Genomic DNA, 13,041 nt, shown 5'->3' on the forward strand with positions numbered 1-13,041 from the left:
AAGACATGCCTACTTGGTCCGTTTGTCTGGTTTGTGGACAAATTGTGTTGCACACTTATAGTAAATGTGTCGGTCCACAAAAAAAAAAAATGACAATTTGCTGCCGGGAACACTGTCGGAAATCAGCCCTAATGTCCACAACGCAACAAATCAAGGACTGTCTACAGTTCAAGCACAAGCAGGAATTTTCAAGCAGAAATTTTCCCGCTGTATCTGCAGCTTTGGAAAGATAACCCAGTATATCAGCAGTCACAACTTAGGAAGTGTATGGCAACAACTGCGATACTCCAGACCATGTTTAAAGATAGATGAAATTATAACTCTTGCGATGATAGATTCCCCTTCAGAATGCCATACAACCTGTAATTGCTAATGGCTGAATAAACCAAAAGAGCACAATAGCAGAATTTCTCAGAATAAGCAATCCCTACTGCTTTTCATAGCAACCTGTTATTAATTCATATCAATCTTTCAAGAAGGATGGAAGAGCAATTTCAAAGTTAGAGAGATGAAAATTATGCCAAAAAACCACAAGAGTGGTCATTTTTTAATAGACCGAACTTCTGTATCATTTTGTCTCCAGCTGAACAAGTTATTGATGGATTCAAGGTTGATTATATACTCACTATTAAAAGGACAACGGAATTCACAATGTAATCTTTATATGCATTGGAGCATGCAGTTTAGATAGGACACATGGGGTCTGGAAAGAGAAAAGTTAACAAAGATTATTATTATTATTATCATTTATCTTGATGTTGCTTTGTGTGGAAAAATGTCACGTAGAAATGTACACCTTCAAAAGCGGTTTTATTAATTTTTATTTCTTATAAGAAATTAAGGATTTTTTTGTAATGTCCTTATCAGCCTTAAAGAAACTTTAAAGAATAATTCCAGAATTTTTTTTTAAATTTGCCCTCCACTGCTACTTACCAGTGATGAACGGTGTTCCACATTGAGGCTTCGTTCCGGTGCTGCGGCGCTATTCAAATCCTGCACGTGTTCACGTCACTGCTCTTCTGACCAGTCTTCTGTCTCCATGTCGATTGAAGACCGGAAGTCTCACTCTCCCATAAAGAATGCAATGGAGAGCGTGACTTCCAGTCTTCAATAGACATGGAGACAGAAAAGCGGTGACGTGAACGTGCGTGGGATTTGAACGGCACTGCAGCACTGGAACAAAGCTGTGCTGTGGGACACCAATCATGGCTGGGGACAGGGGCGGATTAACTTTACCATAGGCCCCGGGCTGTTCACCTAGCCTGAGCCCCCCCCCACCCCACTGTAACTATGGCGGCACTAGCCTGGCGTTCATAGTACAGTATAGATAATGTCATGATGTCCTGATTTGTGCAAAATTGCCATAAAAAAACTGTGATTTTTTTTGCAAATCATGGCGGAAGCGTAGCCAGGAGACAGTACACCACTGAAAGTATAAGTCTTTTTGGGTGGTCATGGGCCCCCCAGGAGCTCAGGGCCCAGGGCCGCCCGGAACGCCCCTATTATAATCCGCTACTGGCTGCAGAGTATACGCACCAGCGCGTAGCGCAGGGGGGGGGGGATTTAAAAAATTTCCAGAATGCTTCCTTAAAGTTTCTATCCACCCGCTGCGGAATCTGTTGGGGCTATATAAATAAAAATGATTTATATTTTACTTGTATTCTTTCTTTCTTGAGATCCATATTGACCAGCATTGAGCTGCACCTAAAGTCATTGCTGACCTTGACCATTGGCAGAACTAACATGAACTGATCAGTAGACAGCAAAGGAAATGCTAACAGTATTTTTTATGCAGCACGCCAGGTGGCTCATTATATTGGTGCCCTGTGGGCATCTTGTTATAGTCAGCAAATTTTTGGTTTTGGGCATAGCTTAGTAGAGGACAGTGAGGGATCTTTGACACTCATTTGGCACTTTTTGGGACATTAAACTCTTCACATGATTGAGCCAAAGCTGAATTTTCGGTTTTTGACGAGTTTTACTTTTATATATCTTTAGGCTATGTTCACACAGTTTTCTTTTCTGGCTGTTAGAAGGCTGTCTTTTGGGATTGCCGCCATTTTGAGGTCAAATAAAGTCCGTTATTTCATCATGAGAGCCGTTATTTGTACATTCACAGCCATCATTGTGAAATAACGGCCTGTTTTTTTAACCTCCGAATAATGACCATCATAAAAGACTGTGTAAACAGAGACTAATAATGTTTTTCTGATACAGAGCTCCTGATTCCATGTTAATCAGATTTTTGGCTGTGTGCGGGTGCCACTAGAGGGAGCTCTGGAATTTACACCATACCATTATTGATTTCAGTGATAAAGAAACAAGTTGAGTAATTTTCATATGTCTGATACGTAGCTATGTGTTCTCATTTTTGCCATCTACTTAGCAGCAGCTTTTTTTCTACTTCCTGTTGTAAAGAGACTAAACTTTTTTCCCCCCTTTATTGTAGACAAATTGAAGTACTTTGTAACATACCTATAGTCAACCAATTAGGTTTTCTTTGTATAAAACTACTTTTTGAGTCACAACACTCTGACAAATCTGTATCCAACATAGCCCTATAAGATATTTCCCCTGAGGAATCTTTTTAATACCCAAGGAAAGTTTCTTGTAACTGGCAGATCACGGTCACTACATACTCGCAGCGGTCTTAACGACTGCTGCGTGTATGTAATTCTGCCGGCCCCTTAACCCCTTCTGCTGCTGCCCGGCTCCCGCTCCGCTGTATACATTACCTCTTCTCGCTGCACGGGGTCCCTGCGTACTGCTCTCCCGCCCGGCCAATCAGTGTGTTGCCCAGCGGCAGCCACTGATTGGCCGGGCGGGAGAGCAGTATGCCGGGACCCCATGCAGCGAGGAGAGGTAATGTATACAGAGCGGGAGCAGAAGGAGTTAGAGGCTGGCAGAATTACATGCACGCAGCGGTCGTTCAGACAGGACCTGACAGACTTGCAGCGAGATTTACGCTGCGAGTCTGTAGGTGTGAACTGACCCTAAATAACACTTTAAATGGATGTAAAATGCTGCAGTGACTTATGTTAGTCGACACTATGGAGGTTAGCTGTAATAGCCAAAAGGGTCCTAAAGCTCAAAGGAGTCCTGTGGACTTTAAAAGGGAAAAAGATAGGGAAGGGGGGGGGGAATAATTAACAAAGTATACTTACCCATTTCCGTACCTCCATAGCACCGCTCGCGAGTCCTGCTGATGTCCCACCCCAGTCACCAATTGCAGGGCTGGTGTCAGCACAGGGCTTACTTGGCAAGTGCCGGGGCCCAAAGTGGGAGAGGGGCCTGGTGTTCTGATGTTCAGCCAGTTCACTGTAGTGCAGGGTGAGCAGCCTAATCATCAGAAGACAGAGAAGGAGCAGTACCTGTCAGCTTCCTGCAGAGAGAGGGATGAAGGACCTGATCACATGACCCGCAGGTCCTCAATATTACAGTGTGGGGATCGACCCAACAGAGAGGAAGAGGGAGAAGACTGAGCTGTAAGTGCTGTGGCTGTGAGGCTCTGTTGCCCAAGGGCCCACTAAGGCTCTGTTGCCCAAGGGCCCACAAAAACCTGGAGCCGGCCCTGACCGATTGGCTGAGCAGGCAATCACCTGGGTACGTGACTTTGCAGCACCTAGAAGAGCTGCAGGCGGCCAGCCACTCTCATTGATGCTCAGGAGCGATGCAACAGGACGCAGTATAGTTTGTTTCCTCACACTCTGGCTTCCATTTTTTTTTATTCCGGGGGACTTCTTTATGTTTGCTATGTGCTGTAATGCTTTTGTTATAGCTTGGACCAGATGATTGCTGCCAGAGTTTATTCTTTTCTACACTAGTCATTTTAGTGCATGTACAAGTATTATTCACCGTATCAGCTTCTCAGTGTTGCAAAAACTCCTTTATGAGAGATGCAACCTCACTTGACATTTCAAAGTTGAGGAGGACTTTAAAAAAAACATTAAATACACCCCTCCTGGGTACAGTTATCTGGAACGTACAGTATATGCAGAAGTTTTAATAATCTGGAGCTACCTGTAAGGGCAAACTCAATGACCACACTTGGCCTTATAAAAATGAAAGATAACAATAGTCATATATGGCCATGAAAAATGTGTCCCAAACCACACACTGAATTATGTGACAATGCCGGCCTATATTTCTACAAAAATACAATATTATAGGATTATAAGGCTCAGCATCTTAGAAAAACTTGTTTCTTCTGCCAAATTTTGTGTGTGATCTTTTGGAATAAGATATTGCCTAATTTTCAATATATAATAGTTATGTGACCTTAAAGCCAATGTACCTTTGGGTACATCGCTGTGCTTTTTACTTTAATGGATCAGCACCAGTGTGGGGATGTGGTGGTCCTTGTTTTGAATTGCCTCCTGATTTCTGCACTCGGCACTATTCTTTTCGGGAAAACCGGAATACTGGGTTCAGGCTCCCCAGCCCCCAGCACGATATCCCCTCCCTTGAGACGCGGCTCCATTCTATTGGATTCTAGTGGAGCCGCGTCACAGATTTATTTGATTTATTGTGCACATCTGATCAACCTTAGAGGTAAGCAAGTGCTGAAATGCTCATTACTCTAGTCAAGTGTTTTCCGATGCTCGAGTCGAGTAATGAAACCCCATTAAGGGTGTGTTCACACATACAGGATCCTCAGCAGAAAATCCACTGCGGATCCGGTACATGTGAACGTACCCTAAAAGTCAGTGGAAGGCTCAAGTATTTTTTCAAGGACCTCCTTTTTAGCAGAGGGGAAGGTGTCTGGTGCACCTGAAAACCTTAGAAAGTGCACAGCAATGGGACTAGCACAGCAGAGGGAGCATGCATGGAGGCATTAAAGACTTCCAGCTCCCTGAATTAGCACAGTATACAGCGGGGAATACTCAATCCGCACCACTATGGTTGAACTAGGACAATGGTTATGCTATAGGACACTGGTATTATACTGTATGGCAGATGATTTTTTAAGTCCTGAAAAGGACTTTAGTATAATTGTGGAATGTGCATATTACTGACAACTACTACTTATATACCACTATATTATGTCTTCCAATATTGGTATATTGTATGGCATTTGCTCGTTCAGTCATACTCACTAATTACTACTACTAGTCCTAAAAAGGACTGTTGGGTATGTTTGGATGCTACTTGCCCACCTAAATATGTAATCTAAGCCCTACTCCTGCTCTGTCCCTGCTCCAGCAATTTTCCCTGTCAGCCAACAGACTGCAAGTGATTCAATCATCTGGAGACCTGGGTGTATATAGACCCAGGTCAACTGTTGCAGACGGCCAATCACCGCTATGACAGCAGCCAACACAGCTGCTAGGTAGAAGGAGGTTCCAGTCTCTTTCACATATGATTATTGGCTGGTTAAAGCTGCCAAACATGCGGGGAGGAGACCATCTATTTCATTTGAGCACCATGCAGTACTCTTACTCTTGAGTACCATGATACTTCAGAAAATAGTGAGCGCAAACAAGCAGGGCCGGCTCCAGGATTTTTCGGACCCTTGGACGACAGAGCCTCAGCGAGCCCCTCATCCATTCACTATGCACAATCACTTGAGACACCACTAACCTACATAAACACACATTATTGACACACACACTTACTGACACATACATTTAATGACACACACATTACTAATCGACACACAAACGACAAACGTACTGACTAACACACTTACTGACTGACACACATTACTGACACAAATTACTGACTGACATACACAGACACTGACTGACTGACACAGATGCTTACATACACACAGCACTTACAGCTAAGTCTTCTTTCCTCTTCCTCTCTGTAGGGTTGGTCTCCACCCTGTAAGGTTGAGGACCTTTGGGTCATGTGATCAGGTCCTTCACCTTTTTCTCTCTCTGTGCAGGTCCTGCTCTGTCTCCTGTGTCTTCTGATGTTCAGCCCCTCACCCTGCTCTACAGTGAGTTAGCTAAACATCAGAACACCAGGCCCCTCTCCCTCTCTGGGCGCCCTGGAGGGGCTGTGGGCCCCAGCACTTGCCTGGGTACGCCCTGTGCCGACGCCGGACCTGCAAATAGACATGTTTGCTCATCTCTAATTAAAATATTTTGACTAATGCAGTGTTGAACTGGGGTACCATGGGTCCAACAAGCATTTCGATTCTTGGGGCCCACCCTATATACACCAGATATAAGCAGCGCCCAACCTTTCACATTACTATAGTGACTTTGCACAGTGCTGCGTATGTGAACATACACAGATATAAAGAAATGCACATTACCTTTATGCATACATAGTATACACACAGACGACTCACATACATACTTCATGTACACACATATTTACCTCTGGTACAGGAAAGCATGAGGTATAGCTCACATTCTGTCAGATCTGCAGCTCCGGGAGCTGCTCCAAGGCTATACTGTGCAAGGCTGCAGCCCCTCTCCCTCCCCTCCTCCTGTGTCCCTACTGCCAGCAGCACATAGAACAGATGGAGGCAGCCTAAGGCCCCGTTCCCACTGAGCAAAACTAGCGGAATTCCGCTGCGGAATTATCAGCCGCGGAATGCCGTTAGCCTCCCGCTCATAATGGGAGTCTATGGGAAGTGCGCGCTCCTGCTCTGTCCGCGCTGAAGAATGAACATGTTCATTCCTCAGCGTGGACAGGGCAGGAACGCGCGCCTCCCATTGACTCACATTATGAGCGGGAGGCTAACGGCATTCTGCGGCGGACAATTCCGCCGCGGAATTCTGCCAGTTCCCCCTCAGTGGGAACGGGGCCTAAGAGGAGGTGGTGAGGGGAGGGTCCCAGGGGAGTGATGAGAGGGGATGCGCTGATTCTGCACACTACATGCTGCTTGTCACCCCGTCACTCTCTGCCCCTATGTAATAAACTGAGATTATTATAAGCTGTGTGATTATCTTAAAATGTGTGCTCCTATGTAATAAACAGAGATTATTTTATAGAGGCAGTAAATGTCCAGGTGACAGGCATGTGCAGCAGTTCTGGGGGATTATATGTCATCCTGGAGCTGCTAAACAAGGAGGCCCACCTCATGCTTAGGGGCCCACCAAGGGGTAGGGCCCACAGAGGGATTCCCCTGCTCCCCTGTGGGCTAGTCAGAGTCTGGTCTAATGAGTTACATAAAGATGAAAAGTGTTATGTGTGGTCATCATAAACATCTGTTTCATCGTCTATACATCCATCTCTTAGTACTCCAGTCCAGGCTCTCCCCTACATCCTTTGTTTTTACCCTGTGTAAATTGGCCATGTCTTTCTTTTACACTACTGTTAAAGTTTGACTACTAAGAATTACATTACATATTATTCATCTAGAAATATATATTTCTGCTTCCCACAGTTGCAAAAAAAAGTGAATGCTCACATTTCTATCCTGTTTGCTTGCTTTACACTACAATGTTCTAACTTAAAGCCTGTTATGAGCATATTTTTCATTACTATATATAGTCATTGAATGGAGAATGAGAAGCAGCCAATGGCCAAAAGAAATTCATAGGTTCCTCTAACTTCATAAGCAGAGAAGCCATGTTCATTTCAATAGTACATACAAGAACAATAAACAATAGACAAATTTTCTCAGTTGCATAGGGATTCATACAGAATAGGCTACTCTGAATGTGTCACTCGACTCCAGTATGTTTTACCACAATTTAAGATCTTTGTCAGACAATAATCCCTTATAGGAATTTGTCTTTGAACTAAAGATGGCAGCCTTAAATAAACCCTGCTCCTATACTGTTCTGCATCTATACACATCATTTATTTTCTAATTTACACATTCTGGTTTTCAGAGCCAAACTGTCGCTCTTTACCTACAAAATAATACGGACTAGTGATGAGCGAGTACTAAAATGCTTAGGTGCTCGTTACTCGAGACGAATATTTCCCGATACTCGAGTGCTCGTTTTGAGTAACGAATAGAGATGAGCGAACCGGGTTCGGGTTCGAGTCGATCCGAACCCGAACGTTCGGCATTTGATTAGCAGTGACTGCTGAACTTGGATAAAGCTCTAAGGTTTCCTGGAAAACATGGATACAGCCAATGACTATATCCATGTTTTCCACATAGCCTTATGGCTTTATCCAACTTCAGCAGCGACCGCTAATCAAATGCCTACAGTTCGGGCTTGGATCGACTAGAGCATGCTCAAGGTTCGCTCATCTCTAGTAACGACCCCCTTGAAGTCAGTGGGAAACTCGAGCATTTTTGCAGGGGACCCAAGCTCGGTAGAGGGAAGGTCGTATGAAAAATTTTCAACCTCAGAAAATGATGGAAACACCACGAAATGGACAGGAAACAGCAGGGGCAGCATGCATGGATGCCTCTGAGGCTGCCTAATCGCACTATTACACCAAATTATGGGCAATAGTATGGCAGTGATCACACAGTGAAGGATTAAAACAGAGGTAGCATATGAACCACCCCAAACATTAGCCTGACACAGCATGGCAGTGAGAACAAAGAGAGCCATTAAACAGAGGTAGCATATGATGAACCACCCAAAAACTTTGCCTGACACAACTTAGCAACATCCAAAGAAGGTAGAAGGTACTGGTGAAAGGACGGCAGAGGACACCCATAAGATGACATCCACAGATAATATGGTTCGAAATGGACAAGACAAGTATACTAAATTGGATTTGATTTTGAATTTGACTGTAGCAGTTGGGGTAACATTCTCTGCATCATGTGACTCACCACCTCTTCCCCCACCACTGTTTAGAGTTTGAATTTGACTGTAGCAGTTGGAGTAACATTCTTTGCATCATGTGATGTTCATTGTGTATGGCTGTCTCAGCACAATACTCAACATAACTGCAGAACTGATGTGGCTCAGGCATCCTGGTTTTAATTCCTTGAGGATCTGGCGATTGTCTCATGCAAAGGGATCATCACTTGAGGTCCTGCCTCACTAATTATGTGCTGCCCAACAACTAGAATTGTCATTTGTTTTTTTAGTTTGAGCAGGGTCTGATTTTTTTTTTTCCTTTTTCCTCTTTTGTTTTGTTATCATTTTATACCAGCAGACAGACACAGGTCTGTATACAGACACACACTTAAGAACAGAATACTGACAAAGTTTACCACTCAGTTTCCAAATTGTACAAAAAAAAAAAAAAAAAAAAAAAGAGTGAGAGAGAGAGACAAACGCAGAATTAGGCTACAGTATGTTCACACAATGTGAGAGACCGGCTATTTTGTGACCCCGGCCGGGTCACGGAACGGCCGGTCTCTGCACTGATCATCCCGGCCAGTACTGCAGTACCGGCCAGATGATCTTTTAGCCGCAGGGTTCTGATGCGGGCGCATCAGCGTGCGCCCGCATCAGAACCTCCCACAGCACACAATGAAGCACGCGGCCAGAGCCCCTTGCTTCATTTTGTGAACTGACAGGGTTTCCTACGGCCGCAATTCATTTAATTGAATTGAAGAAAACTGACATGTCAGTTATTTGCGGCTTCATACGGGATCCTGTCTGATCTGGCCAACCAATCGCTTCTGTCGACATTTATGGGTCCCACGTGATCGCAGGATGCACCAAAGAGTCTCCTGCATGTTTATTGGCTGAGAAATAGCGCACAAACTTACAGGAAACTGATGATGAGATTTTCTCGAGTATCGCGAGATGCTTGTCTGAGTAACGAGCACCCTAATATTTGAACGAGTACCAAGCTCGGACGAGCATGTTCGCTCATCACTAATAAGGACCAAGAAAGAAGCCCCAGTTGGCTCACGCCCTATAGGTGCATTTTTTTTCCCAACTGGAATTCGTAGAGTTCAGTTATTTCTGAAAAGGACAACTTTATTAAAGGGGTTGTCCGAGCAAACCTATAAAAAATAGGGAGGGCAGGGGTGGTGAGAACATAAAAAGGTTATACTTACCTGTCCCCATGCCCCCGCAGCCACAGCGCCACTGCTCATTGTCACCCGCTGGTCTCCTGTATTTCCTGTTCCTGTGACACCACGGCTCTCCCCAGAAAAGTCCACTTAGCTTTTGGGTATATGCACACCAAAGAATTCTCATGGATAACTTGCCACAGATTTGGCCGCTTGTCCCTGCACACTCCCGCTTCACTCTCCGATTGTTCCATAGACTTCATTTTATGGTCAGGCAGATTCCGGCTTCTGCTCAATGAATGGACACGCTCATTCTTTGGACAGACAGCGGAATCTGCCTGACTATAAAATGGAGTCTATGGGAGGGGCAGAGTGTGAAGCGGGAGCTTGCGGAGATGAGCGTCGGAATCCGCGGCAAGTTATCCATGAGAATTCCTTTGCGTGCACATACTCTTACTGAGTGAGATGGGACTCCTCTGCTGTCTTTGATTTGCTGCACAAGCATTTCCTGTGGAGTTGTGATGACACAGGTGTGGTGTCCCACTAGGGGTGTTACTATTGTTTAAACCCTTCGAAAAAAAATTTACTTTTTGTGGTCTAATTGCAGTCAAAGTAGTATTAAGATATGACCACTAGATGTCGCTATATTGTGTATTGAAGTGTAGAAGCTGCACAGCTGAAGTGTCTCAAAGGGTTATTGTGTTTGTGTGTACCAAATCTGTGGACCAAAAGGATCTTCACTTTCTTCTTTCCTATCACCTCTTCTTTCTGTTCTTCTGTTGCACTCTTTTCACCCAACCACAGCGCGTCTTACATGCTGGATAGGAAGTTAGTCCCTTGGGTGAAGAAGGAATCTTAGTCGGGATTCTGTGGAGGAAGGACCGAACCGGATTGCTCTCCACAGTGGTCCTACCTGGGCACTGGCCCCCTGCCAGGTCCCCCTGGAAAAGGGGTAGTCTTAGTCAGTGCCCCACATGGGTAGGACACAAGACAGTGCTCTGCTACAAACATCTCTCTCAGTGCCTATACCCTGTAAGATGCCGTGTTAAACCTCTCAGGAGAGGACTACTTCAACCCCCGCCGTGGACTAGGAGAAACAGAGCAGGAAGAGCTAGGAACTGATCCGGGTGGCGCAAAGTTACTGTAAAAGTCTATAACCTCCATCTCCCAGCGCGAATGTCAGCCAGGGAACCCTCAGCACTCTGCTCATCCCAGTTAACAAGGTCTCAGGCCTGTGCCACGTATGAGTACGGTTCAGCCAATGCTAGTGGGCATAAGGTGGTGTGAAGACTCTAGAAAGGTCAATACACAGGCACAGGTTTTCTCATTCCTCTTTTTCCTTCTTCTAAAAGTATTCTTCCAACATCCTGGCAGAGCACATTACTACTTGGGTTGAGACTCTCACGGCATCTTCCTCTCTACTGAGCTACCTCAGTACAACTCTACCAACACTACTACATCCTGCTCAGCACTTATCACACAGATCTGGTGGTTCTGGTTTATTGGAACTTTATCAATTGTATATCCGAGCTCATCTGTATTACCTGTTGCACATTTGCCAATAGTAAATCAAGTCAACGTTACCCACGGAGTCTGTGATTATTCACCACCACCTACACAGCATATACACCGCAACCTTGGGACATTTCCCCTTTCTGTGGGTGGCAGGTCCTACTATTCAGGAGGCATCAAGTGACAAGATCTTAAGGTCCCGCTGTATCTTGGCCATCCACCACAGGAGTGGCGTCACACTTTTATCTAGCAAGTGACCCGCCGTCCCACAACTATAACACCAACCGGGGGCTCACCACACAGGAACCGGGAGATGCCATGGAACAGCGGTTGACCACGAGCGTTATGCATGGCCTATCCACAGGATAGGTCAGTAGTATTCAATTGACAGGGGTCCAACTCCTGGCACTCTGCCAATCAGCTGTCTTGTTGGGGGGGGGGGTAGTCTGAGATTAGTAGTAGTGCATGGTAATGCATTGTAGGGAACATAAGAAAGCTGAATTACCTAGCACCTCATTACGTTAAACAAGATGGTTGCAGGTACAGACAACATCAAGCACCCCTGTGCCCTCAGATCAGCCGATTGGTGGTGATGCCAAAAATGCTGAAACTCTGATCTAATACTGAGGGTCTATCCCAGGGACAGGTCTTCATTTTTAAAGCAAGAATAACCACTTTAATATTAACCAATTCATTTTATTACTCTGTACTGGATATTATATTTAGAGAATATACAGTGTAAGGCTGAGGTATGTTCTGTGCTATGTAGTCTATACGTCTATATGTGTAAAATAGTGGGGCTGGCAACTGTTCATATGACAAAAATATCCATCTCATCCCTTCTGTCAGGTTGTAAGAACGCTGCGCTGCTTCCATGGATTTCCCTGGCTGCAGATTTAAATGAGAACGGCACAGCAGCGGGAGGAGAGGATACGGCTCCAGCCTTACGAAGCTTAGCAGTCATTGCTCCACATGGGAGGACATGAAACGAGCCATGAAGGAAAGAAACTACTAGGGTAGAAAAACTATGTTTCTGCTTCAGAATTCACCTTGGATCCAAAACACTTGTTACGTTGATGTAGAAATCATTGGATAAAATGAATATGTCTATCCAGGAGCCTTTTAATGATGTTCTTTATAATTTATTGTGCAAACACGAATGCGTTTCCTGCTTTCTTGTCCCTCAAAGCTTCTAATACGAAATGCATATTCAGTAGTCAATAGCTTTTAACTATTTATCTGCCTGTAGGGTTACTGTAAGTTCTTTCTTTAAGTCCCTGTATTAGTCCTCCTCTTCCTCTTTCTGACAATGTTTTGTACCCACAGCAACTGCTAAGTGATTGGTTAAATTGGAATGAAATGTCATTGGAGAGAAAGGAAAAAAAGGCAGCCGCATGGTGGAAAGTAAAAAAGATTATTAACTCCCCTCTCCCTCTCTTCAGCCCCGGATCATCACATCACGACCCAGCTGATGGACTGGCTGCTCAGCCATTCAGTGACATGTGCAGCGCCAAAGATCACGGTGCACTGAAACAGTGCTCTCTGCTGCCACCTCTGTCAGTTGCTGTAACTGTCTAGATCAGTAGCAAATCCCCATAGAAAACCTTTGGACAGTTCCTGTCACGGACAGAGATGGCAGCAGAGAGCACTGTGTCAGACTGGAAAGAAAATACATCACTTTCTGC

This window comes from Dendropsophus ebraccatus, chromosome 11, assembly GCF_027789765.1.
Source record: "Dendropsophus ebraccatus isolate aDenEbr1 chromosome 11, aDenEbr1.pat, whole genome shotgun sequence".
NCBI lineage: Eukaryota > Metazoa > Chordata > Amphibia > Anura > Hylidae > Dendropsophus > Dendropsophus ebraccatus.